Genomic DNA, 23,676 nt, shown 5'->3' with positions numbered 1-23,676 from the left:
CTCCCATGTTCATCTGAAAATATGTGTTCTCCCTGCAGTTGTTGTCCCCAGATGAGAGTTCCCTTGTGCTGCCTCAGTTGAATCTCCTTTACTTGACAGAGATGTGCCTGAGCAGCGGCCCTCCCCAGCCCTATCCCAAATCATACTTATTTTGCATAGGAGATACCATGGTCATAAAGATTGTTCTCCCAGGGTGAGGTTCATTCATTGCATTCTGGGTATGCTGACCCCTGTGATTTCCCCAAATGTGGGAAACTCAACTGCATTATTTGTGGTAGTGGGGGACTGTTTTTGTGTTTTCCTCTGGTCAGCTCTGGTAAAAGTCAGATTTCTTTGTCTCAGATCTTACTCTAGCCTTGTTCTTCTTTCGAGAGTTCCATTGTGCTGCCTCAGTTTGATCTCCTTCACTTGACAGGGTGGTACCCGAGCAGCGACCCTCCCCAGCTCTAGCCCAACTCCTACATACCTGCCAGGTGAGATACTATGATCATGAAGGTGCTTCTCCCAGGGCAAGGCTCACCCATTGCACTCTGGGTGTGCTGCTCCTGCGATTTCCCCAAATGTGGGAAACTTGACTGCATAATTTGTGTTTCCCCTGGTCGGCGCTCGTATAATTCAGATCTCTTTGTCTCAGGTCTCTCTCCAGCCTAGTTTGCTGTCAGTTTCCACTTCTGTTTTCTTGAGCCGCTCCCTTCTATGCCCTTGCGCACTATCCTGACTTCTCCCGTCTGCTTACTTTGTGCCTTCCAACGCACAATGCGAACTACAGGTAGTGCTGCAGGGCCCACACCCTTTTACTTGCCGTACAGAGCAGCTCTGGAGCTGTTACAGTGCCCAGCTGCTGCAAGAAATCAGCTTGAATGCTTCAGGGGCTGGGGCATAGCCAACATGAGCCCCACACCGAAGGAGGGTGGAGGTATTTAATGCGAACTAGGGGTCATCCAAGCACCGCAAAAGGCCGCCATGCCCTGCATAACCCTTTTCTCTTTTCATATGCAGATGAGGGTTCCAGCCAACTTTGGCCCACTGCGTGGATGACATCACCGTATGCAAATCCTTCTTCTGCAGACCTTCTCCCAGGAATGCTTGCACTAGTTGTTACATTTGGTTTGTTGTTTGGGGGTGCTTCAGTATTAGGCAGCCTTCTGCCCTCCCATGTTCATCTGAAAATATGTGTTCTCCCTGCAGTTGTTGTCCCCAGATGAGAGTTCCCTTGTGCTGCCTCAGTTGAATCTCCTTTACTTGACAGAGATGTGCCTGAGCAGCGGCCCTCCCCAGCCCTATCCCAAATCATACTTATTTTGCATAGGAGATACCATGGTCATGAAGATTGTTCTCCCAGGGTGAGGTTCATTCATTGCATTCTGGGTATGCTGACCCCTGTGATTTCCCCAAATTGGGAAACTCGACTGCATTATTTGTGGTAGTGGGGGACTGTGTTTGTGCTTTCCTCTGGTCAGCTCTGGTAAAATACAGATTTCTTTGTCTCAGATCTTCCTCTAGCCTTGTTCTTTTTTCGAGAGTTTCCTTGTGCTGCCTCAGTTGGATCTCCTTCACTTGACAGGGGGGTGCCCGAGCAGCGACCCTCCCCAGCTCTAGCCCAACTCCTACTTACCTGCCAGGTGAGATACTATGATCAGGAAGGTGCTTCTCCCAGGGCAAGGCTCACCCATTGCACTCTGGGTGTGCTGCTCCTACGATTTCCCCAAATGTGGGACACTTGACTGCATAATTTGTGTTTCCTCTAGTTGGCTACTCGTATAATTCAGATCTCTTTGTCTCAGGTCTCTCTCCAGCCTAGTTTGCTGTCTGTTTCCACTTCTCTTTTCTTGAGCCCCTGCCTTCTATGCCCTTGTGCACTCTCCTGACTTCTCCTGTCTGCTTACTTTGTGCCTTCCAACGCACAATGCGAACTACAGGTAGTGCTGCAGGGCCCACACCCTTTTACTTGCCTTACAGAGCAGCTCTGGAGCTGTTACAGTGCCCAGCTGCTGCAAGAAATCAGCTTGAATACTTCAGGGGCTGGGGCATAGCCAACATGAGCCCCACACCGAAGGAGAATGGAGGTGTTTAATGCGAACTAGGGGTCATCCAAGCACCGCAAAAGGCCGCCATGCCCTGCATAACCCTTATCACTGACCTGGTTTGGGAGTGTTGTGGACTCGGGGCTTCTTCCGATGACCGGGAAGAGGAACCGCCACTGGGTCGCAGTAGGGATGGCCGGATGTAGGTCTTCCTCATGCAGGACTACGTCGGCAGGCGGGAGGCACAGAGGAGTTCTTGACGGTCTCCTGTAAGACAAGACTCGTAGAAATACTGAAGGCTGGGGTACTGAGATATTAGAGGTACCGTGATGTCGGAGGCTCCGCGGTATTGGGGTTCTGAGGTGCTGGAAGTACAGGGCGTGCTAGGAGGCCCCTGGAGGTACGGAGATGCTTGGAGGCACGAGGTGCTTGGAGGCACGGAGGTGCTTGGAGGCACGGAGGTGCTTGGAGGCACGAGGTGCTTGGAGGCACGGAGGTGCTTGAAGGCACGGGGGTACTTGGAGGCACGGAGGTACTTGGAGGCACGGAGGTGCTTGGAGGCACGAGGTGCTTGGAGGCACGGAGGTGCTTGGAGGCACGGAGGTGCTTGGAGGCACGGAGGTGCTTGGAGGCACGAGGTGCTTGGAGGCACGGAGGTGCTTGGAGGCACGGAGGTGCTTGGAGGCACGGAGGTGCTTGGAGGCACGGGATGCTTGGAGGCACAGGACGAGGGAGCTCTGGAATCACAGCTTCCGAAGGAGAAACGAAGATACTCAGGCACCGGATCTCTGCCTGGTATCCGCTTTTAAACTCCCCGCCCCAGCCTGATTGACGGAGCAGGCAGGTGACGTCAGACCTGCTCCGCCTGCTTGCCCTCACTTGCGATGGCGGCGTCCCTGCTTCCGGGAAGCCGCCGGGGAGCAGCGCCGACCCGCCACTGAATCCGGAGACCGCCAGGGGGAACGAGGCGCCGGGCAGACCAGACCACCCGTAGGGACAAGCGCGGCCGCCGCGGCCGCTGCAGGTTTGTAACAGTACCCCCTCCTCCAGGAGTGGCCCCTGGACACTTCCCGGGCTTAGTCGGATGTTTGGAGTGGAAGATCCGAATCAGACGAGGAGCCATTACTTCAGTAGCTCCAATCCAACTTCTTTCCTCAGGACCGTAACCCTTCCAGTCCACCAAGTACTGTAATTTTTTATGAAGATAACGGGAGTCAAGAATAGCTTTGATTTCAAACTCTGCTCCGGCTTCTGCCACTACTGACGTTGACCTAGGGAGTGCTGAGTGGAACCGATTCAGAACGAGGGGACGGAGTAGAGAAACATGAAAGGCGTTAGGTACTCGAAGATGGGCAGGCAAACCCAGTTTACAGACCACAGGATTTAAGACTTGTAGCACAGGGTAGGGCCCGATGAACCTTGGAGCGAATTTCATGGTAGGCACCTTCAGCCGGAGGTTCCGTGTGGACAGCCATACCCTGTCCCCAACTTTATATTGAGGTGCAGCTCGCCGTTTCTTATCTGCGAAGAACTTGTACCGAGCCGAAACCTGCTTAAGATTGGCATGAACCTTCCTCCAAATTTGTCCAAAGTGTCGTAGAGTGGATACTACAGCAGGAACCTCTACTAACGGAAGGCTTGGAAATTCCGGAACACGGGGATGGAACCCGTAATTGACGAAAAATGGTGATTCCCCAGTGGAAGAATGAAACAAATGGTTGTGGGCAAACTCCGCCCAAGGCAGCAACTCCACCCAATTGTCCTGTGAAGGAGAGAGGTACAGACGAAGAAAAGTCTCTAGATCCTGATTGACACGTTCCGTTTGTCCATTTGTTTGGGGATGATAAGCAGACGAAAACTTAAGTTTGATTTGCAGAGTCGAACAAAGGGCTTTCCAAAACCTGGCGGTGAACTGTACTCCTCGGTCAGAAACAATCTCTTGTGGCAACCCATGCAAACGAAAATGTTCTCGGATAAACAGTAGTGCCAGTTTCGGTGCTGTTGGAAGACCAGTCAAGGGCACAAAGTGTGCCATCTTCGAAAAACGGTCAACGATAACCCAAACGGTGTTGAAACCTTTGGAACAGGGCAGGTCAGTGACGAAGTCCATGGAAATGTGAGTCCAGGGTCTCACAGGGATAGGCAGAGGACGAAGTAACCCTGCAGGAGGCAAACGAGGAGATTTGTGTTGTGTACATTGGGGACAGGAATTAACGCAATCTTGTACATCCTTCCTCATGGTGTTCCACCAGTAAGATCTTTGCAGAAACTTGTACATCTTCTGAGCGCCGGGATGACCGGAAAACTTGGAGTTATGGACCCACAGTAGTATCCTTGAGCGGAATCTAGCTGGTACGGACATTCTTCCAGGAGGAGGAGCTGGAGTAGTTAAAGCAACAGAGACAGAAACTGGATTCAGAATTAAACCCCGCTCCGGAGGTTCATCCTCGTCAGAGGAAACTTGTGAACGAGAAAGTGCATCTGCTTTAATATTGAGACTCCCGGCCCGGTACTTGATAATGAACGAGAATCGGGAAAAGAAAAGTGCCCATCTTGCCTGGCGAGGATTCAAGCACTGTGCGGATTTGATGTACAGCAAATTCTTGTGATCTGTGTAGATAGTAAACACGTGTTTAGCCCCTTCCAGAAGATATCTCCATTCTTCCAAGGCAGACTTGATTGCCAAGAGTTCCTGGTCTCCAATAGTGTAGTTCCGTTCGGCCGGAGAGAACTTACGAGAATGGAAGCCACACGGATGTAGTTTCTTATCAGAGGAATACTGGGAGAGAACAGCCCCAACTCCGACTGAAGACGCATCAACTTCTAAGAAGAAGGGTTCATCGAAATCTGGTTGTTTGAGAACTGGAGCCGTCATGAAGGCTAATTTTAAACGAGAAAAAGCTAAAATGGCTTCCGGGGACCACAGACTAGGATTGGAACCCTTCCTCGTCAGGGCAGTAATGGGCGCAACAATGGTGGAGAAACCCTTAATGAATTTCCTGTAGTAGTTCGCAAAGCCCAGGAATCTTTGTATTGCTTTCAGGGAAAGAGGTTGAGTCCAGTCACGAATGGCAGATAACTTTTCCGGATCCATGCGAAGCTCCGTCCCCGAGATGACATAACCGAGGAACGGAATAGATGTTACTTCAAAGGTACACTTGGAGAGCTTGGCGTAGAGATGATTCTCTCGTAAACGGTGTAGTACTTCTTTGACTTGTAACCTGTGTTCGACAAGATTCTTGGAAAAAATCAATATGTCGTCCAAATATACCACAACGCTCTGATACAGCATATCACGAAAGATTTCATTGACGAATCCCTGGAAAACCGCGGGAGCATTACTAAGACCAAATGGCATCACCAAGTATTCGTAATGCCCATCTCGGGTATTAAAGGCAGTCTTCCATTCATCCCCCTCTCGGATGCGTATAAGATTATAAGCTCCTCTCAAGTCGAGTTTGGAAAAAATGCGGGCCCCACGAACCCTATCAAATAACTCTGTGATTAGTGGCAAAGGGTACTTATTCTTAATAGTAATGTCATTTAGACCGCGGTAGTCGATGCATGGTCTCAACCCTCCGTCTTTTTTCTTCACAAAAAAGAAGCCTGCACCAGCAGGGGAGGAAGAGGGGCGAATGAATCCTTTGAGCAGATTGGACTTAATATACTCCGACATGGCTTGGGTCTCAGGAAGAGACAGAGGATATGTGCGACCACGGGGTGGCGTCTTCCCTGGGACAAGGTCAATAGAGCAGTCCCAAGGCCTGTGAGGTGGTAATAGGTCCGCAGCTTGTTCCGAAAACACGTCCTTGTACCCTTGATATGCCTCCGGAATGTGCTCTTCATCCGTCTTGGAAGTGACACGGAGCGGACAGACAGGAGTAAGACAATTAGTGTGACAAAAGGAACTCCAGGACAGAATTTGTGACGACTTCCAGTCGATGTGGGGATTATGACTTTTTAGCCAAGGTATTCCAAGAACCAGATCATGGGACATTTCTGGGATTACCAAGAGTTCCAAATCTTCCTGATGTAGAGCCCCGACCTGCAGCTTAACTGGCCCCGTGCGCCACCTTATAAGACCTTTGGCTATTCTAGTCCCATTGATAGCCGTCAGTGAGATTGGCCGCTCGATAGGCCGTAACTTCAAACCCAAACTTTGGGCACAGATGGAAGAAACGAAGTTCCCCGCAGCTCCGGAGTCCAATAGGGCTTCACAAGACTTGGAGACTGAGTTGGAGACTAGAGTTACTGGAAGCAAACAGTCCGAAGTTGGAGAAGCTTTTGTCGCAACTCCCAGCTTGACTCCTCCGGAACAAGCTAGGACTGCCCGTTTCCCGGACGGACTTTACAAGATTTAAGAAAATGATCTGCGGCTCCACAGTAAAGGCAGAGTTTACCCTCACGACGACGCTGTCGTTCTTCTGGAGACAGTCGGGAGCGGTTAATTTGCATGGGCTCATCTGAGCTAGGTGAGGCCACCGGCCTAGGAGTAGGATTCCGGAGCCTGGGACGATCTGAATGGCTACGTTCTCTTCCACGCTCTTGCATCCGAAGATCCACCTTGACGCACAGAGAAATCAAATCTTCTAATGGATCCGGCAGATCTCTAGTAACCAGCTCATCTTTCAGCCGGTCGGAAAGACCGTTCCAGAAGGCAGCTCTCAGGGCGTCATTATTCCAGCGTAGTTCGGAAGCAATGGTCTGGAAATGAACCACATACTGGCCCACGGAACGGGCGCCTTGCCGAACATGGAGCAAATCGGAAGAAGCCGTGGTCATTCTGCCGGGTTCGTCGAAAATCCTTCGAAAGGACGAGATGAAGTTGGTATAGTTGGAAACCATGGGATCGGACCGTTCCCATAGTGGAGACACCCAATCCAAAGCAGAACCTTCCAATAAAGAAATGATATATGCTACCTTGGACCGGTCTGTAGGAAAGTTGTGTGCAAGTAGCTCGAAATGTACCTCGCATTGGTTCAAGAAACCGCGGCAATTTTTGGGATTCCCATTATAGCGGGACGGAGTAGGCAACTGAAGACGTGGAGTGATACCAGCCGATGGTTGAACATTACTGGCAACGACAACTGGTGCGACCACTGGAGCAGGAGCCGGAATTACTGAGGCCAGAGACGCCTGGATCTGATCCAGACGTCCGGACAACTGCTGGAGGTACTGCATCACCTGGCCTTGCGCCGCCTCCTGACTTTGTACTCGGGAAGCCAGGTTCTGGATGGCACTCGAGTCCGTGTTCCGAATCCCCGAGTCCATTAGGCCTGAGTATACTATCACTGACCTGGTTTGGGAGTGTTGTGGACTCGGGGCTTCTTCCGATGACCGGGAAGAGGAACCGCCACTGGGTCGCAGTAGGGATGGCCGGATGTAGGTCTTCCTCATGCAGGACTACGTCGGCAGGCGGGAGGCACAGAGGAGTTCTTGACGGTCTCCTGTAAGACAAGACTCGTAGAAATACTGAAGGCTGGGGTACTGAGATATTAGAGGTACCGTGATGTCGGAGGCTCCGCGGTATTGGGGTTCTGAGGTGCTGGAAGTACAGGGCGTGCTAGGAGGCCCCTGGAGGTACGGAGATGCTTGGAGGCACGAGGTGCTTGGAGGCACGGAGGTGCTTGGAGGCACGGAGGTGCTTGGAGGCACGGAGGTGCTTGGAGGCACGAGGTGCTTGGAGGCACGGAGGTGCTTGAAGGCACGGGGGTACTTGGAGGCACGGAGGTACTTGGAGGCACGGAGGTGCTTGGAGGCACGAGGTGCTTGGAGGCACGGAGGTGCTTGGAGGCACGGAGGTGCTTGGAGGCACGGAGGTGCTTGGAGGCACGAGGTGCTTGGAGGCACGGAGGTGCTTGGAGGCACGGAGGTGCTTGGAGGCACGGGATGCTTGGAGGCACAGGACGAGGGAGCTCTGGAATCACAGCTTCCGAAGGAGAAACGAAGATACTCAGGCACCGGATCTCTGCCTGGTATCCGCTTTTAAACTCCCCGCCCCAGCCTGATTGACGGAGCAGGCAGGTGACGTCAGACCTGCTCCGCCTGCTTGCCCTCACTTGCGATGGCGGCGTCCCTGCTTCCGGGAAGCCGCCGGGGAGCAGCGCCGACCCGCCACTGAATCCGGAGACCGCCAGGGGGAACGAGGCGCCGGGCAGACCAGACCACCCGTAGGGACAAGCGCGGCCGCCGCGGCCGCTGCAGGTTTGTAACAACCCTTTTCTCTTTTCATATGCAGATGAGGGTTCCAGCCAACTTTGGCCCACTGCTTGGATGACATCACCGTATGCAAATCCGTCTTCTGCAGACCTTCTCCCAGGAATGCTTTTACTAGTTGTTGCATTTGGTTTGTTGTTTGGGGGTGCTTCAGTATTAGGCAGCCTTCTGCCCTCCCATGTTCATCTGAAAATATGTGTTCTCCCTGCAGTTGTTGTCCCCAGATGAGAGTTCCCTTGTGCTGCCTCAGTTGAATCTCCTTTACTTGACAGAGATGTGCCTGAGCAGCGGCCCTCCCCAGCCCTATCCCAAATCATACTTATTTTGCATAGGAGATACCATGGTCATGAAGATTGTTCTCCCAGGGTTAGGTTCATTCATTGCATTCTGGGTATGCTGACCCCTGTGATTTCCCCAAATGTGGGAAACTCAACTGCATTATTTGTGGTAGTGGGGGACTGTGTTTGTGCTTTCCTCTGGTCAGCTCTGGTAAAAGTCAGATTTCTTTGTCTCAGATCTTCCTCTAGCCTTGTTCTTCTTTCGAGAGTTCCCTTGTGCTGCCTCAGTTGGATCTCCTTCACTTGACAGGGGGGTGCCCGAGCAGCGACCCTCCCCAGCTCTAGCCCAACTCCTACTTACCTGCCAGGTGAGATACTATGATCATGTAGGTGCTTCTCCCAGGGCAAGGCTCACCCATTGCACTCTGGGTGTGCTGCCCCTGCGATTTCCCCAAATGTGGGAAACTTGACTGCATAATTTGTGTTTCCCCTGGTCGGCTCTCATATAATTCAGATCTCTTTGTCTCAGGTCTCTCTCCAGCCTAGTTTGCTGTCTGTTTCCACTTCTTTTTTCTTGAGCCCCTCCCTTCTATACCCTTGTGGACTCTCCTGACTTCTCCTCCTGTCTGCTTACTTTGTGCCTTCCAACGCACAATGCAAACTACAGGTAGTGCTGCAGGGCCCACACCCTTTTACTTGCCTTTCAGAGCAGCTCTGGAGCTGTTACAGTGCCCAGCTGCTGCAAGAAATCAGCTTGAATGCTTCAGGGGCTGGGGCATAGCCAACATGAGCCCCACACCGACGGAGGGTGGAGGTGTTTAATGCGAACTAAGGGTCATCCAAGCGCCGCAAAAGGCCGCCATGCCCTGCATACCCCTTTTCTCTTTTCATATGCAGATGAGGGTTCCAGCCAACTTTGGCCCACTGCTTGGATGACATCACCGTATGCAAATCCGTCTTCTGCAGACCTTCCCCCAGGAATGCTTGTACTAGTTGTTGCATTTGGTTTGTTGTTTGGGGTGCTTCAGTATTAGGCAGCCTTCTGCTCTCCCATGTTTATCTGAAAATATGTGTTCTCCCTGCAGTTGTTGTCCCCAGATGAGAGTTCCCTTGTGCTGCCTCAGTTGAATCTCCTTTACTTGACAGAGATGTGCCTGAGCAGCGGCCCTCCCCAGCCCTATCCCAAATCATACTTATTTTGCATAGGAGATACCATGGTCATGAAGATTGTTCTCCCAGGGTGAGGTTCATTCATTGCATTCTGGGTATGCTGACCCCTGTGATTTCCCCAAATGTGGGAAACTCGACTGCATTATTTGTGGTAGTGGGGGACTGTGTTTGTGCTTTCCTCTGGTCAGCTCTGGTAAAAGTCAGATTTCTTTGTCTCAGATCTTCCTCTAGCCTTGTTCTTTTTTTGAGAGTTTCCTTGTGCTGCCTCAGTTGAATCTCCTTCACTTGACAGGGGGGTGCCCGAGCAGCGACCCTCCCCAGCTCTAGCCCAACTCCTACTTACCTGCCAGGTGAGATACTATGATCAGGAAGGTGCTTCTCCCAGGGCAAGGCTCACCCATTGCACTCTGGGTGTGCTGCTCCTACGATTTCCCCAAATGTGGGAAACTTGACTGCATAATTTGTGTTTCCCTTGGTCATCTCTCATATAATTCAGATCTCTTTGTCTCAGGTCTCTCTCCAGCCTAGTTTGCTGTCTGTTTCCACTTCTCTTTTCTTGAGCCGCTCCCTTCTATGCCCTTGCGCACTATCCTGACTTCTCCCGTCTGCTTACTTCGTGCCTTCCAACGCACAATGCAAACTACAGGTAGTGCTGCAGGGCCCACACCCTTTTACTTGCCTTACAGAGCAGCTCTGGAGCAGTTACAGTGCCCAGCTGCTGCAAGAAATCAGCTTGAATGCTTCAGGGGCTGGGGCATAGCCAACATGAGCCCCACACCGAAGGAGGGTGGAGGTGTGTAATGCGAACTAGGGGTCATCCAAGCGCCGCAAAAGGCCGCCATGCCCTGCACGCCCCTTTTCTCTTTTCATATGCAGACGAGGGTTGAAGCCAACTTTGACCCACTGCTTGGATGGCATCACCATATGCAAATCCATCTGCTGCATGCCTTCTCCCAGGAATGCTTGCACTAGTTGTTGCATTTGGTTTGTTGTTTGGGGGTGCTTCAGTATTAGGCAGCCTTCTGCCCTCCCATGTTCATCTGAAAATATGTGTTCTCCCTGCAGTTGTTGTCCCCAGATGAGAGTTCCCTTGTGCTGCCTCAGTTGAATCTCCTTTACTTGACAGAGATGTGCCTGAGCAGCGGCCCTCCCCAGCCCTATCACAAATCATACTTATTTTGCATAGGAGATACCATTATCATGAAGATTGTTCTCCCAGGGTGAGGTTCATTCATTGCATTCTGGGTATGCTGACCCCTGTGATTTCCCCAAATGTGGGAAACTCGACTGCATTATTTGTGGTAGTGGGGGACTGTGTTTGTGCTTTCCTCTGGTCAGCTCTGGTAAAAGTCAGATTTCTTTGTCTCAGATCTTCCTCTAGCCTTGTTCTTTTTTCGAGAGTTTCCTTGTGCTGCCTCAGTTGGATCTCCTTCACTTGGCAGGGGGGTGCCCGAACAGCGACCCTCCCCAGCTCTAGCCCAACTCCTACTTACCTGCCAGGTGAGATACTATGATCAGGAAGGTGCTTCTCCCAGGGCAAGGCTCACCCATTGCACTCTGGGTGTGCTGCTCCTACGATTTCCCCAAATGTGGGAAACTTGACTGCATAATTTGTGTTTCCCTTGGTCATCTCTCGTATAATTCAGATCTCTTTGTCTCAGGTCTCTCTCCAGCCTAGTTTGCTGTCTGTTTCCACTTCTCTTTTCTTGAGCCGCTCCCTTCTATGCCCTTGCGCACTATCCTGACTTCTCCCGTCTGCTTACTTCGTGCCTTCCAACGCACAATGCAAACTACAGGTAGTGCTGCAGGGCCCACACCCTTTTACTTGCCTTACAGAGCAGCTCTGGAGCTGTTACAGTGCCCAGCTGCTGCAAGAAATCAGCTTGAATGCTTCAGGGGCTGGGGCATAGCCAACATGAGCCCCACACCGAAGGAGGGTGGAGGTGTTTAATGCGAACTAGGGGTCATCCAAGCACCGCAAAAGGCCGCCATGCCCTGCACACCCCTTTTTTATTTTCATATGCAGACGAGGGTTGAAGCCAACTTTGACCCACTGCTTGGATGACATCACCATATGCAAATCCATCTGTGGCAGGCCTTCCCCCAGGAATGCTTGCACTAGTTGTTGCATTTGGTTTGTTGTTTGGGGGTGCTTCAGTATTAGGCAGCCTTCTGCCCTCCCATGTTCATCTGAAAATATATGTTCTCCCTGCAGTTGTTGTCCCAAGATGAGAGTTCCCTTGTGCTGCCTCAGTTGAATCTCCTTTACTTGACAGAGATGTGCATGAGCAGCGGCCCTCCCCAGCCCTATTCCAAATCATACTTATTTTGCATAGGAGATACCATGGTCATGAAGATTTTTCTCCCAGGGTGAGGTTCATTCATTGCATTTTGGGTATGCTGACCGCTGTGATTTCCCCAAATGTGGGAAACTTGACTGCATTATTTGTGTTAGTGGGAGACTGTGTTTGTGCTTTCCTCTGGTCAGCTCTGGTAAAAGTCAGATTTCTTTGTCTCAGATTTTCCTTTAGCCTTATTCTTCTTTCGAGAGTTCCCTTGTGCTGCCTCAGTTTGATCTCCTTCACTTTACAGGGGGGTACACGAGCAGCGACCCTCCCCAGCTCTAGCCCAACTCCTACTTACCTGCCAGGTGAGATACTATGATCATGAAGGTGCTTCTCCCAGGGCAAGGCTCACCCATTGTACTCTGGGTGTGCTGCTCCTGCGATTTCCCCAAATGTGGGAAACTTGACTGCATAATTTGTGTTTCCCCTGGTCGGCTCTCGTATAATTCAGATCTCTTTGTCTCAGGTCTCTCTCCAGCCTAGTTTGCTGTCTGTTTCCACTTCTCTTTTCTTCAGCCGCTCCCTTCTATACCCTTGTGCACTATCCTGACTTCTCCTCCCGTCTGCTTACTTTGTGCCTTCCAATGCACAATGCAAACTACAGGTAGTGCTGCAGGGCCCACACCCTTTTACTTGCCTTACAGAGCAGCTCTGGAGCTGTTACAGTGCCCAGCTGCTGCAAGAAATCAGCTTGAATGCTTCAGGGGCTGGGGCATAGCCAACATGAGCCCCACACCGAAGGAGGGTGGAGGTGTTTAATGCAAACTAGGGGTCAGACAAGCGCCGCAAAAGGCCACCATGCCCTGCACGCCCCTTTTCTGTTTTCATATGCAGACGAGGGTTGAAGCCAACTTTGACCCACTGCTTGGATGACATCACCATATGCAAATCCATCTGCGGCAGGCCTTCCCCCAGGAATGCTTGCACTAGTTGTTGCATTTGGTTTGTTGTTTGGGGGTGTTTCAGTATTAGGCAGCCTTCTGCCCTCCCATGTTCATCTGAAAATATATGTTCTCCCTGCAGTTGTTGTCCCCAGATGAGAGTTCCCTTGTGCTGCCTCAGTTGAATCTCCTTAACTTGACAGAGATGTGCCTGAGCAGCGGCCCTCCCCAGCTCTATCCCAAATCATACTTATTTTGCATAGGAGATACCATGGTCATGAAGATTATTCTCCCAGGGTGAGGTTCATTCATTGCATTCTTTGTATGCTGACCCCTGTGATTTCCCTTAATGTGGGAAACTTGACTGCTTTATTTGTGGTAGTGGGGGACTGTGTTTGTGTTTTCCTCTGGTCAGCTCTGGTAAAAGTCAGATTTCTTTGTTTCAGATCTTCCTCTAGCCTTGTTCTTCTTTCGAGAGTTCCCTTGTGCTGCCTCAGTTGGATCTCCTTCACTTGACAGGGGGGTGCCCGAGCAGAGACCCTCCCCAGCTCTAGCCCAACTCCTACTTACCTGCCAGGTGAGATACTATGATCATGAAGGTGCTTCTCCCAGGGCAAGGCTCACCCATTGCACTCTGGGTGTGCTGCCCCTGCGATTTCCCCAAATGTGGGAAACTTGACTGCATAATTTGTGTTTCCCCTGGTCGGCTCTCGTATAATTCAGATCTCTTTGTCTCAGGTCTCTCTCCAGCCTAGTTTGCTGTCTTTTTCCACTTCTCTTTTCTTGAGCCGCTCCCTTCTATGCCCTTGCGCACTATCCTGACTTCTCCTCCTGTCTGCTTACTTTGTGCCTTCCAACGCACAATGCGAACTACAGGTAGTGCTGCAGGGCCCACACCCTTTTACTTGCCTTACAGAGCAGCTCTGGAGCTGTTACAGTGCCCAGCTGCTGCAAGAAATCAGCTTGAATGCTTCAGGGGCTGGGGCATAGCCAACATGAGCCCCACACCAAAGGAGGGTGGAGGTGTTTAATGCAAACTAGGGGTCAGCCAAGCGCCGCAAAAGGCCACCATGCCCTGCACGCCCCTTTTCTCTTTTCATATGCAGACGAGGGTTGAAGCCAACTTTGACCCACTGCTTGGATGACATCACCATATGCAAATCCATCTGCGGCAGGCCTTCCCCCTGGAATGCTTGCACTAGTTGTTGCATTTGGTTTGTTGTTTGGGGGTGCTTCAGTATTAGGCAGCCTTCTGCCCTCCCATGTTCATCTGAAAATATGTGTTCTCCCTGCAGTTGTTGTCCCCAGATGAGAGTTCCCTTGTGCTGCCTCAGTTGAATCTCCTTTACTTGATAGAGATGTGCATGAGCAGCGGCCCTCCCCAGCCCTATTCCAAATCATACTTATTTTGCATAGGAGATACCATGGTCATGAAGATTTTTCTCCCAGGGTGAGGTTCATTCATTGCATTTTGGGTATGCTGACCCCTGTGATTTCCCCAAATGTGGGAAACTTGACTGCATTATTTGTGGTAGTGGGAGGCTGTGTTTGTGATTTCTTCTGGTCAGCTCTGGTAAAAGTCAGATTTCTTTGTCTCAGATTTTCCTTTAGCCTTGTTCTTCTTTCGAGAGTTCCCTTGTGCTGCCTCAGTTGGATCTCCTTCACTTTACAGGGGGGTACCCGAGCAGCGACCCTCCCCAGCTCTAGACCAACTCCTACTTACCTGCCAGGTGAGATACTATGATCATGAAGGTGCTTCTCCCAGGGCAAGGCTCACCCATTGTACTCTGGGTGTGCTGCTCCTGCGATTTCCCCAAATGTGGGAAACTTGACTGCATAATTTGTGTTTCCCCTGGTCGGCTCTCGTATAATTCAGATCTCTTTGTCTCAGGTCTCTCTCCAGCCTAGTTTGCTGTCTGTTTCCACTTCTCTTTTCTTCAGCCGCTCCCTTCTATACCCTTGTGCACTATCCTGACTTCTCCTCCCGTCTGCTTACTTTATGCCTTCCAATGCACAATGCAAACTACAGGTAGTGCTGCAGGGCCCACACCCTTTTACTTGCCTTACAGAGCAGCTCTGGAGCTGTTACAGTGCCCAGCTGCTGCAAGAAATCAGCTTGAATGCTTCAGGGGCTGGGGCATAGCCAACATGAGCCCCACACCGAAGGAGGGTGGAGGTGTTTAATGCAAACTAGGGGTCAGTCAAGCGCCGCAAAAGGCCACCATGCCCTGCACGCCCCTTTTCTGTTTTCATATGCAGACGAGGGTTGAAGCCAACTTTGACCCACTGCTTGGATGACATCACCATATGCAAATCCATCTGCGGCAGGCCTTCCCCCAGGAATGCTTGCACTAGTTTTTGCATTTGGTTTGTTGTTTGGGGGTGCTTCAGTATTAGGCAGCCTTCTGCCCTCCCATGTTCATCTGAAAATATGTGTTCTCCCTGCAGTTGTTGTCCCCAGATGAGAGTTCCCTTGTGCTGCCTCAGTTGAATCTCCTTAACTTGACAGAGATGTGCCTGAGCAGCGGCCCTCCCCAGCTCTATCCCAAATCATACTTATTTTGCATAGGAGATACCATGGTCATGAAGATTATTCTCCCAGGGTGAGGTTCATTCATTGCATTCTGGGTATGCTGACCCCTGTGATTTCCCCAAATGTGGGAAACTCGACTGCTTTATTTGTGGTAGTGGGGGACTGTGTTTGTGTTTTCTTCTGGTCAGCTCTGGTAAAAGTCAGATTTCTTTGTTTCAGATCTTCCTCTAGCCTTGTTCTTCTTTTGAGAGTTCCCTTGTGCTGCCTCAGTTGGATCTCCTTCTCTTAACAGGGGGGTGCCCGAGCAGCGACCCTCCCCAGTTCTAGCCCAACTCCTACTTACCTGCCAGGTGAGATACTATGATCATGAAGGTGCTTCTCCCAGGGCAAGGTTTACCCATTGCACTCTGGGTGTGCTGCCCCTGCGATTTCCCCAAATGTGGGAAACTTGACTGCATAATTTGTGTTTCCCCTGGTCGGTTCTCGTATAATTCAGATCTCTTTGTCTCAGATCTCTCTACAGCCTAGTTTGCTGTCTGTTTCCACTTCTCTTTTCTTCAGCCGCTCCCTTCTATACCCTTGTGCACTATCCTGACTTCTCCTCCCGTCTGCTTACTTTGTGCCTTCCAATGCACAATGCAAACTACAGGTAGTACTGCAGGGCCCACACCCTTTTACTTGCCTTACAGAGCAGCTCTGGAGCTGTTACAGTGCCCAGCTGCTGCAAGAAATCAGCTTGAATGCTTCAGGGGCTGGGGCATAGCCAACATGAGCCCCACACCGAAGGAGGGTGGAGGTGTGTAATGCGAACTAGGGGTCATCCAAGCGCCGCAAAAGGCCGCCATGCCCTGCACGCCCCTTGTCTCTTTTCATATGCAGACGAGGGTTGAAGCCAACTTTGACCCACTGTTTGGATGACATCACCATATGCAAATCCATCTGCTGCAGGCCTTCCCCCAGGAATGCTTGCACTAGTTGTTGCATTTGGTTTGTTGTTTGGGGGTGCTTCAGTATTAGGCAGCCTTCTGCCCTCCCATGTTCATCTGAAAATATGTGTTCTCCCTGCAGTTGTTGTCCCCAGATGAAAGTTCCCTTGTGCTGCCTCAGTTGAATCTCCTTTACTTGACAGAGATGTGCCTGAGCAGCGGCCCTCCCCAGCCCTATCCCAAATCATACTTATTTTGCATAGGCGATACCATGGTCATGAAGATTGTTCTCCCAGGGTGAGGTTCATTCATTGCATTCTGGGTATGTTGACCCCTGTGATTTCCCCAAATGTGGGAAACTCGACTGCATTATTTGTGGTAGTGGGGGACTGTGTTTGTGCTTTCCTCTGGTCAGCTCTGGTAAAAATCAGATTTCTTTATATCAGATCTTCCTCTAGCCTTGTTCTTCTTTCGAGAGTTCCCTTGTGCTGCCTCAGTTGGATCTCTTTCACTTGAGAGGGGGGTGCCCGAGCAGCGACCCTCCCCAGCTCTAGCCCAACTCCTACTTACCTGCCAGGTGAGATACTATGATCATGAAGGTGCTTCTCCCAGGGCAAGGCTCACCCATTGCACTCTGGTTGTGCTGCCCCTGCGATTTCCCCAAATGTGGGAAACTTGACTGCATAATTTGTGTTTCCCTTGGTCATCTCTCGTATAATTCAGATCTCTTTGTCTCAGGTCTCTCTCCAGCCTAGTTTGCTGTCTGTTTCCACTTCTCTTTTCTTGAGCCGCTCCCTTCTATGCCCTTGTGCACTATCCTGACTTCTCCCGTCTGCTTACTTCGTGCCTTCCAACGCACAATGCAAACTACAGGTAGTGCTGCAGGGCCCACACCCTTTTACTTGCCTTACAGAGCAGCTCTGGAGCAGTTACAGTGCCCAGCTGCTGCAAGAAATCAGCTTGAATGCTTCAGGGGCTGGGGCATAGCCAACATGAGCCCCACACCGAAGGAGGGTGGAGGTGTGTAATGCGAACTAGGGGTCATCCAAGCGCCGCAAAAGGCCGCCATGCCCTGCACGCCCCTTTTCTCTTTTCATATGCAGACGAGGGTTGAAGCCAACTTTGACCCACTGCTTGGATGGCATCACCATATGCAAATCCATCTGCTGCAGGCCTTCCCCCAGGAATGCTTGCACTAGTTGTTGCATTTGGTTTGTTGTTTGGGGGTGCTTCAGTATTAGGCAGCCTTCTGCCCTCCCATGTTCATCTGAAAATATGTGTTCTCCCTGCAGTTGTTGTCCCCAGATGAGAGTTCCCTTGTGCTGCCTCAGTTGAATCTCCTTTACTTGAAAGAGATGTGCCTGAGCAGCGGCCCTCCCCAGCCCTATCCCAAATCATACTTATTTTGCATAGGAGAGACCATGGTCTTGAAGATTGTTCTCCCAGGGTGAGGTTCATTCATTGCATTCTGGGTATGCTGACCCCTGTGATTTCCCCAAATGTGGGAAACTCAACTGCATTATTTGTGGTAGTGGGGGACTGTGTTTGTGCTTTCCTCTGGTCAGCTCTGGTAAAAGTCAGATTTCTTTGTTTCAGATCTTCCTCTAGCCTTGTTCTTCTTTCGAGAGTTCCCTTGTGCTGCCTCAGTTGGATCTCCTTCACTTGACAGGGGGGTGCCCGTGCAGCGACTCTCCCCAGCTCTAGCCCAACTTCTACTTACCTGCCAGGTGAGATACTATAATCATGAAGGTGCTTCTCCCAGGGCAAGGCTCACCCATTGCACTCTGGATGTGCTGCCCCTGCGATTTCCCCAAATGTGGGAAACTTGACTGCATAATTTGTGTTTCCCCTGGTCGGCTCTCGTATAATTCAGATCTCTTTGTCTCAGGTCTCTCTCCAGCCTAGTTTGCTGTCTGTTTCCACTTCTCTTTTCTTAAGCCGCTCCATTCTATGGCCTTGCGCACTATCCTTACTTCTCCCGTCTGCTTACTTTGTGCCTTCCAATGCACAATGCAAACTACAGGTAGTGCTGCAGGGCCCACACCCTTTTACTTGCCGTACAGAGCAGCTCTGGAGCAGTTACAGTGCCCAGCTACTGCAAGAAATCAGCTTGAATGCTTCAGGGGCTGGGGCATAGCCAACATGAGCCCCACACCGAAGGAGGGTGGAGGTGTTTAATGCGAACTAGGGGTCATCCAAGCGCCGCAAAAGGCCGCCAAGCCCTGCACGCCCCTTTTCTCTTTTCATATGCAGACGAGGGTTGAAGCCAACTTTGACCCACTGCTTTGGATGACATCACCATATGCAAATCCATCTGCTGCAGGCCTTCCCCCAGGAATGCTTGCACTAGTTGTTGCATTTGGTTTGTTGTTTGGGGGTGCTTCAGTATTAGGCAGCCTTCTGCCCTCCCATGTTCATCTGAAAATATGTGTTCTCCCTGCAGTTGTTGTCCCCAGATGAGAGTTCCCTTATGCTGCCTCAGTTGAATCTCCTTTACTTGAAAGAGATGTGCCTGAGCAGCGGCCCTCCCCAGCCCTATCCCAAATCATACTTATTTTGCATAGGAGAGACCATGGTCATGAAGATTATTCTCCCAGTGTGAGGTTCATTCATTGCATTCTGGGTATGCTGACCCCTGTGATTTCCCCAAATGTGGGAAACTCGACAGCATTATTTGTGGTAGTGGGGGACTGTGTTTGTGTTTTCCTCTGGTCAGCTCTGGTAAAAGTCAGATTTCTTTGTCTCAGATCTTCCTCTAGCCTTGTTCTTCTTTTGAGAATTCCCTTGTGCTGCCTCAGTTGGATCTCCTTCACTTGACAGGGGGGTACCCGAGCAGCGACCCTCCCCAGCTCTAGCCCAACTCCTACTTACCTGCCAGGTGAGATACTATGATCACGTAGGTGCTTCTCCCAGGGCAAGGCTCACCCATTGCACTCTGGGTGTGCTGCTCCTGCGATTTCCCCAAATGTGGGAAACTTGACTGCATAATTTGTGTTTCCCCTGGTCGGCTCTCGTATAATTCAGATCTCTTTGTCTCAGGTCTCTCTCCAGCCTAGTTTGCTGTCTGTTTCCACTTCTCTTTTCTTAAGTGCCTTCCAATGCACAATGCAAACTACAGGTAGTGCTGCAGGGCCCACACCCTTTTACTTGCCGTACAGAGCAGCTCTGGAGCTGTTACAGTGCCCAGCTGCTGCAAGAAATCAGCTTGAATGCTTCAGGGGCTGGGGCATAGCAAACATGAGCCCCACACCGAAGGAGGGTGGGGGTGTTTAATGCGAACTAAGGGTCATCCAAGCGCCGCAAAAGGCCGCCATGCCCTGCATACCCCTTTTCTCTTTTCATATGCAGATGAGGGTTCCAGCCAACTTTGGCCCACTGCTTGGATGACATCACCGTATGCAAATCCGTCTTCTGCAGAACTTCCCCCAGGAATGCTTGTACTAGTTGTTGCATTTGGTTTATTGTTTGCGGGTGCTTCAGTATTAGGCAGCCTTCTGCCCTCCCATGTTCATCTGAAAATATGTGTTCTCCCTGCAGTTGTTGTCCCCAGATGGGAGTTCCCTTGTGCTGCCTCAGTTGAATCTCCTTTACTTGACAGAGATGTGCCTGAGCAGCGGCCCTCCCCAGCCCTATCCCAAATCATACTTATTTTGCATAGGAGATACCATGGTCATGAAGATTGTTCTCCGAGGGTGAGGTTCATTCATTGCATTTTGGGTATGCTGACCCCTGTGATTTCCCCAAATGTGGGAAACTCAACTGCATTATTTGTGGTAGTGGGGGACTGTGTTTGTGCTTTCCTCTGGTCAGCTCTGGTAAAAATCAGATTTCTTTATATCAGATCTTCCTCTAGCCTTGTTCTTCTTTCGAGAGTTCCCTTGTGCTGCCTCAGTTGGATCTCTTTCACTTGAGAGGGGGGTGCCCGAGCAGCGACCCTCCCCAGCTCTAGCCCAACTCCTACTTACCTGCCAGGTGAGATACTATGATCATGAAGGTGCTTCTCCCAGGGCAAGGCTCACCCATTGCACTCTGGTTGTGCTGCCCCTGCGATTTCCCCAAATGTGGGAAACTTGACTGCATAATTTGTGTTTCCCTTGGTCATCTCTCGTATAATTCAGATCTCTTTGTCTCAGGTCTCTCTCCAGCCTAGTTTGCTGTCTGTTTCCACTTCTCTTTACTTGAGCCGCTCCCTTCTATGCCCTTGCGCACTATCCTGACTTCTCCCGTCTGCTTACTTCGTGCCTTCCAACGCACAATGCAAACTACAGGTAGTGCTGCAGGGCCCACACCCTTTTACTTGCCTTACAGAGCAGCTCTGGAGCAGTTACAGTGCCCAGCTGCTGAAAGAAATCAGCTTGAATGCTTCAGGGGCTGGGGCATAGCCAACATGAGCCCCACACCGAAGGAGGGTGGAGGTGTGTAATGCGAACTAGGGGTCATCCAAGCGCCGCAAAAGGCCGCCATGCCCTGCACGCCCCTTTTCTCTTTTCATATGCAGACGAGGGTTGAAGCCAACTTTGACCCACTGCTTGGATGGCATCACCATATGCAAATCCATCTGCTGCAGGCCTTCCCCAGGAATGCTTGCACTAGTTGTTGCATTTGGTTTGTTGTTTGGGGGTGCTTCAGTATTAGGCAGCCTTCTGCCCTCCCATGTTCATCTGAAAATATGTGTTCTCCCTGCAGTTGTTGTCCCCAGATGAGAGTTCCCTTGTGCTGCCTCAGTTGAATCTCCTTTACTTGACAGAGATGTGCCTGAGCAGCGGCCCTCCCCAGCCCTATCCCAAATCATACTTATTTTGCATAGGAGAGACCATGGTCTTGAAGATTGTTCTCCCAGGGTGAGGTTCATTCATTGCATTCTGGGTATGCTGACCCCTGTGATTTCCCCAAATGTGGGAAACTCAACTGCATTATTTGTGGTAGTGGGGGACTGTGTTTGTGCTTTCCTCTGGTCAGCTCTGGTAAAAGTCAGATTTCTTTGTTTCAGATCTTCCTCTAGCCTTGTCCTTCTTTCGAGAGTTCCCTTGTGCTGCCTCAGTTGGATCTCCTTCACTTGACAGGGGGGTGCCCGTGCAGCGACTCTCCCCAGCTCTAGCCCAACTTCTACTTACCTGCCAGGTGAGATACTATAATCATGAAGGTGCTTCTCCCAGGGCAAGGCTCACCCATTGCACTCTGGATGTGCTGCCCCTGCGATTTCCCCTAATGTGGGAAACTTGACTGCATAATTTGTGTTTCCCCTGGTCGGCTCTCGTATAATTCAGATCTCTTTGTCTCAGGTCTCTCTCCAGCCTAGTTTGCTGTCTGTTTCCACTTCTCTTTTCTTAAGCCGCTCCATTCTATGGCCTTGCGCACTATCCTTACTTCTCCCGTCTGCTTACTTTGTGCCTTCCAATGCACAATGCAAACTACAGGTAGTGCTGCAGGGCCCACACCCTTTTACTTGCCGTACAGAGCAGCTCTGGAGCAGTTACAGTGCCCAGCTACTGCAAGAAATCAGCTTGAATGCTTCAGGGGCTGGGGCATAGCCAACATGAGCCCCACACCGAAGGAGGGTGGAGGTGTTTAATGCGAACTAGGGGTCATCCAAGCGCCGCAAAAGGCCGCCATGCCCTGCACGCCCCTTTTCTCTTTTCATATGCAGACGAGGGTTGAAGCAAACTTTGACCCACTGCTTTGGATGACATCACCATATGCAAATCCATCTGCTGCAGGCCTTCCCCCAGGAATGCTTGCACTAGTAGTTGCATTTGGTTTGTTGTTTGGGGGTGCTTCAGTATTAGGCAGCCTTCTGCCCTCCCATGTTCATCTGAAAATATGTGTTCTCCCTGCAGTTGTTGTCCCCAGATGAGAGTTCCCTTATGCTGCCTCAGTTGAATCTCCTTTACTTGACAGAGATGTGCCTGAGCAGCGGCCCTCCCCAGCCCTATCCCAAATCATACTTATTTTGCATAGGAGAGACCATGGTCATGAAGATTATTCTCCCAGTGTGAGGTTCATTCATTGCATTCTGGGTATGCTGACCCCTGTGATTTCCCCAAATGTGGGAAACTCGACAGCATTATTTGTGGTAGTGGGGGACTGTGTTTGTGTTTTCCTCTGGTCAGCTCTGGTAAAAGTCAGATTTCTTTGTCTCAGATCTTCCTCTAGCCTTGTTCTTCTTTCGAGAATTCCCTTGTGCTGCCTCAGTTGGATCTCCTTCACTTGACAGGGGGGGTACCCGAGCAGCGACCCTCCCCAGCTCTAGCCCAACTCCTACTTACCTGCCAGGTGAGATACTATGATCACGTAGGTGCTTCTCCCAGGGCAAGGCTCACCCATTGCACTCTGGGTGTGCTGCTCCTGCGATTTCCCCAAATGTGGGAAACTTGACTGCATAATTTGTGTTTCCCCTGGTCGGCTCTCGTATAATTCAGATCTCTTTGTCTCAGGTCTCTCTCCAGCCTAGTTTGCTGTCTGTTTCCACTTCTGTTTTCTTGAGCCGCTCCCTTCTATGCCCTTGCGCACTATCCTGACTTCTCCCGTCTGCTTACTTTGTGCCTTCCAACGCACAATGCGAACTACAGGTAGTGCTGCAGGGCCCACACCCTTTTACTTGCCGTACAGAGCAGCTCTGGAGCTGATACAGTGCCCAGCTGCTGCAAGAAATCAGCTTGAATGCTTCAGGGGCTGGGGCATAGCCAACATGAGCCCCACACCGAAGGAGGGTGGAGGTATTTAATGCGAACTAGGGGTCATCCAAGCACCGCAAAAGGCCGCCATGCCCTGCATAACCCTTTTCTCTTTTCATATGCAGATGAGGGTTCCAGCCAACTTTGGCCCACTGCTTGGATGACATCACCGTATGCAAATCCGTCTTCTGCAGACCTTCTCCCAGGAATGCTTTTACTAGTTGTTACATTTGGTTTGTTGTTTGGGGGTGCTTCAGTATTAGGCAGCCTTCTGCCCTCCCATGTTCATCTGAAAATATGTGTTCTCCCTGCAGTTGTTGTCCCCAGATGAGAGTTCCCTTGTGCTGCCTCAGTTGAATCTCCTTTACTTGACAGAGATGTGCCTGAGCAGCGGCCCTCCCCAGCCCTATCCCAAATCATACTTATTTTGCATAGGAGATACCATGGTCATGAAGATTGTTCTCTCAGGGTGAGGTTCATTCATTGCATTCTGGGTATGCTGACCCCTGTGATTTCCCCAAATGTGGGAAACTCGACTGCATTATTTGTGGTAGTGGGGGACTGTGTTTGTGCTTTCCTCTGGTCAGCTCTGGTAAAATACAGATTTCTTTGTCTCAGATCTTCCTCTA

General features: G+C 50.9%; 29 non-coding genes and 2 pseudogenes across 29 annotated transcripts; all 31 read left to right on the top strand.

Annotated features, from left to right (window-relative positions):
* The first annotated feature begins 142 nt into the window (after positions 1-142).
* Positions 143-306, top strand: LOC135003873 (U1 spliceosomal RNA). The gene has a single exon (XR_010204754.1). It is a non-coding gene; the product is annotated as a U1 spliceosomal RNA (small nuclear RNA).
* Positions 307-458: 152 nt separating this feature from the next.
* Positions 459-621, top strand: LOC135004007 (U1 spliceosomal RNA). Its single transcript, XR_010204883.1, has one exon. It is a non-coding gene; the product is annotated as a U1 spliceosomal RNA (small nuclear RNA).
* Positions 622-1,292: 671 nt separating this feature from the next.
* On the top strand, positions 1,293-1,455 carry LOC135004048 (U1 spliceosomal RNA). Its single transcript, XR_010204918.1, has one exon. It is a non-coding gene; the product is annotated as a U1 spliceosomal RNA (small nuclear RNA).
* A 152-nt stretch (positions 1,456-1,607) lies between these two features.
* On the top strand, positions 1,608-1,759 carry LOC135004041 (U1 spliceosomal RNA; annotated as a pseudogene).
* A 6,796-nt stretch (positions 1,760-8,555) lies between these two features.
* On the top strand, positions 8,556-8,719 carry LOC135004083 (U1 spliceosomal RNA). Its single transcript, XR_010204952.1, has one exon. It is a non-coding gene; the product is annotated as a U1 spliceosomal RNA (small nuclear RNA).
* A 152-nt stretch (positions 8,720-8,871) lies between these two features.
* On the top strand, positions 8,872-9,013 carry LOC135004091 (U1 spliceosomal RNA; annotated as a pseudogene).
* A 694-nt stretch (positions 9,014-9,707) lies between these two features.
* Positions 9,708-9,871, top strand: LOC135003863 (U1 spliceosomal RNA). Its single transcript, XR_010204744.1, has one exon. It is a non-coding gene; the product is annotated as a U1 spliceosomal RNA (small nuclear RNA).
* A 152-nt stretch (positions 9,872-10,023) lies between these two features.
* LOC135004043 (U1 spliceosomal RNA) lies at positions 10,024-10,185 on the top strand. Its single transcript, XR_010204911.1, has one exon. It is a non-coding gene; the product is annotated as a U1 spliceosomal RNA (small nuclear RNA).
* Positions 10,186-10,857: 672 nt separating this feature from the next.
* On the top strand, positions 10,858-11,021 carry LOC135004187 (U1 spliceosomal RNA). Its single transcript, XR_010205025.1, has one exon. It is a non-coding gene; the product is annotated as a U1 spliceosomal RNA (small nuclear RNA).
* Positions 11,022-11,173: 152 nt separating this feature from the next.
* On the top strand, positions 11,174-11,336 carry LOC135004047 (U1 spliceosomal RNA). The gene has a single exon (XR_010204917.1). It is a non-coding gene; the product is annotated as a U1 spliceosomal RNA (small nuclear RNA).
* A 671-nt stretch (positions 11,337-12,007) lies between these two features.
* LOC135003953 (U1 spliceosomal RNA) lies at positions 12,008-12,171 on the top strand. Its single transcript, XR_010204832.1, has one exon. It is a non-coding gene; the product is annotated as a U1 spliceosomal RNA (small nuclear RNA).
* Positions 12,172-12,323: 152 nt separating this feature from the next.
* On the top strand, positions 12,324-12,486 carry LOC135004023 (U1 spliceosomal RNA). The gene has a single exon (XR_010204894.1). It is a non-coding gene; the product is annotated as a U1 spliceosomal RNA (small nuclear RNA).
* Positions 12,487-13,160: 674 nt separating this feature from the next.
* Positions 13,161-13,324, top strand: LOC135003967 (U1 spliceosomal RNA). Its single transcript, XR_010204845.1, has one exon. It is a non-coding gene; the product is annotated as a U1 spliceosomal RNA (small nuclear RNA).
* Positions 13,325-13,476: 152 nt separating this feature from the next.
* LOC135003971 (U1 spliceosomal RNA) lies at positions 13,477-13,639 on the top strand. Its single transcript, XR_010204849.1, has one exon. It is a non-coding gene; the product is annotated as a U1 spliceosomal RNA (small nuclear RNA).
* A 674-nt stretch (positions 13,640-14,313) lies between these two features.
* LOC135003937 (U1 spliceosomal RNA) lies at positions 14,314-14,477 on the top strand. Its single transcript, XR_010204815.1, has one exon. It is a non-coding gene; the product is annotated as a U1 spliceosomal RNA (small nuclear RNA).
* A 152-nt stretch (positions 14,478-14,629) lies between these two features.
* Positions 14,630-14,792, top strand: LOC135004022 (U1 spliceosomal RNA). Its single transcript, XR_010204893.1, has one exon. It is a non-coding gene; the product is annotated as a U1 spliceosomal RNA (small nuclear RNA).
* Positions 14,793-15,466: 674 nt separating this feature from the next.
* LOC135003918 (U1 spliceosomal RNA) lies at positions 15,467-15,630 on the top strand. Its single transcript, XR_010204796.1, has one exon. It is a non-coding gene; the product is annotated as a U1 spliceosomal RNA (small nuclear RNA).
* Positions 15,631-15,782: 152 nt separating this feature from the next.
* LOC135003964 (U1 spliceosomal RNA) lies at positions 15,783-15,945 on the top strand. The gene has a single exon (XR_010204842.1). It is a non-coding gene; the product is annotated as a U1 spliceosomal RNA (small nuclear RNA).
* A 674-nt stretch (positions 15,946-16,619) lies between these two features.
* On the top strand, positions 16,620-16,783 carry LOC135003892 (U1 spliceosomal RNA). The gene has a single exon (XR_010204771.1). It is a non-coding gene; the product is annotated as a U1 spliceosomal RNA (small nuclear RNA).
* A 152-nt stretch (positions 16,784-16,935) lies between these two features.
* On the top strand, positions 16,936-17,098 carry LOC135004081 (U1 spliceosomal RNA). Its single transcript, XR_010204950.1, has one exon. It is a non-coding gene; the product is annotated as a U1 spliceosomal RNA (small nuclear RNA).
* Positions 17,099-17,769: 671 nt separating this feature from the next.
* LOC135004226 (U1 spliceosomal RNA) lies at positions 17,770-17,933 on the top strand. Its single transcript, XR_010205063.1, has one exon. It is a non-coding gene; the product is annotated as a U1 spliceosomal RNA (small nuclear RNA).
* A 152-nt stretch (positions 17,934-18,085) lies between these two features.
* LOC135004107 (U1 spliceosomal RNA) lies at positions 18,086-18,248 on the top strand. Its single transcript, XR_010204962.1, has one exon. It is a non-coding gene; the product is annotated as a U1 spliceosomal RNA (small nuclear RNA).
* Positions 18,249-18,920: 672 nt separating this feature from the next.
* On the top strand, positions 18,921-19,084 carry LOC135003946 (U1 spliceosomal RNA). Its single transcript, XR_010204825.1, has one exon. It is a non-coding gene; the product is annotated as a U1 spliceosomal RNA (small nuclear RNA).
* Positions 19,085-19,236: 152 nt separating this feature from the next.
* Positions 19,237-19,399, top strand: LOC135004058 (U1 spliceosomal RNA). The gene has a single exon (XR_010204927.1). It is a non-coding gene; the product is annotated as a U1 spliceosomal RNA (small nuclear RNA).
* Positions 19,400-20,014: 615 nt separating this feature from the next.
* Positions 20,015-20,178, top strand: LOC135003840 (U1 spliceosomal RNA). Its single transcript, XR_010204722.1, has one exon. It is a non-coding gene; the product is annotated as a U1 spliceosomal RNA (small nuclear RNA).
* A 152-nt stretch (positions 20,179-20,330) lies between these two features.
* On the top strand, positions 20,331-20,493 carry LOC135004080 (U1 spliceosomal RNA). The gene has a single exon (XR_010204949.1). It is a non-coding gene; the product is annotated as a U1 spliceosomal RNA (small nuclear RNA).
* A 670-nt stretch (positions 20,494-21,163) lies between these two features.
* LOC135004225 (U1 spliceosomal RNA) lies at positions 21,164-21,327 on the top strand. Its single transcript, XR_010205062.1, has one exon. It is a non-coding gene; the product is annotated as a U1 spliceosomal RNA (small nuclear RNA).
* A 152-nt stretch (positions 21,328-21,479) lies between these two features.
* On the top strand, positions 21,480-21,642 carry LOC135004121 (U1 spliceosomal RNA). Its single transcript, XR_010204975.1, has one exon. It is a non-coding gene; the product is annotated as a U1 spliceosomal RNA (small nuclear RNA).
* A 672-nt stretch (positions 21,643-22,314) lies between these two features.
* LOC135003945 (U1 spliceosomal RNA) lies at positions 22,315-22,478 on the top strand. Its single transcript, XR_010204824.1, has one exon. It is a non-coding gene; the product is annotated as a U1 spliceosomal RNA (small nuclear RNA).
* Positions 22,479-22,631: 153 nt separating this feature from the next.
* On the top strand, positions 22,632-22,794 carry LOC135004057 (U1 spliceosomal RNA). The gene has a single exon (XR_010204926.1). It is a non-coding gene; the product is annotated as a U1 spliceosomal RNA (small nuclear RNA).
* A 671-nt stretch (positions 22,795-23,465) lies between these two features.
* On the top strand, positions 23,466-23,629 carry LOC135003849 (U1 spliceosomal RNA). The gene has a single exon (XR_010204730.1). It is a non-coding gene; the product is annotated as a U1 spliceosomal RNA (small nuclear RNA).
* Positions 23,630-23,676: the final 47 nt, after the last annotated feature.

Source organism: Pseudophryne corroboree, unplaced genomic scaffold, assembly GCF_028390025.1.
Source record: "Pseudophryne corroboree isolate aPseCor3 unplaced genomic scaffold, aPseCor3.hap2 scaffold_191, whole genome shotgun sequence".
Taxonomy (NCBI): domain Eukaryota; kingdom Metazoa; phylum Chordata; class Amphibia; order Anura; family Myobatrachidae; genus Pseudophryne; species Pseudophryne corroboree.
Note: the sequence above shows the minus strand (reverse complement) of the source record. Positions and strands in the feature narration are given on the sequence as shown.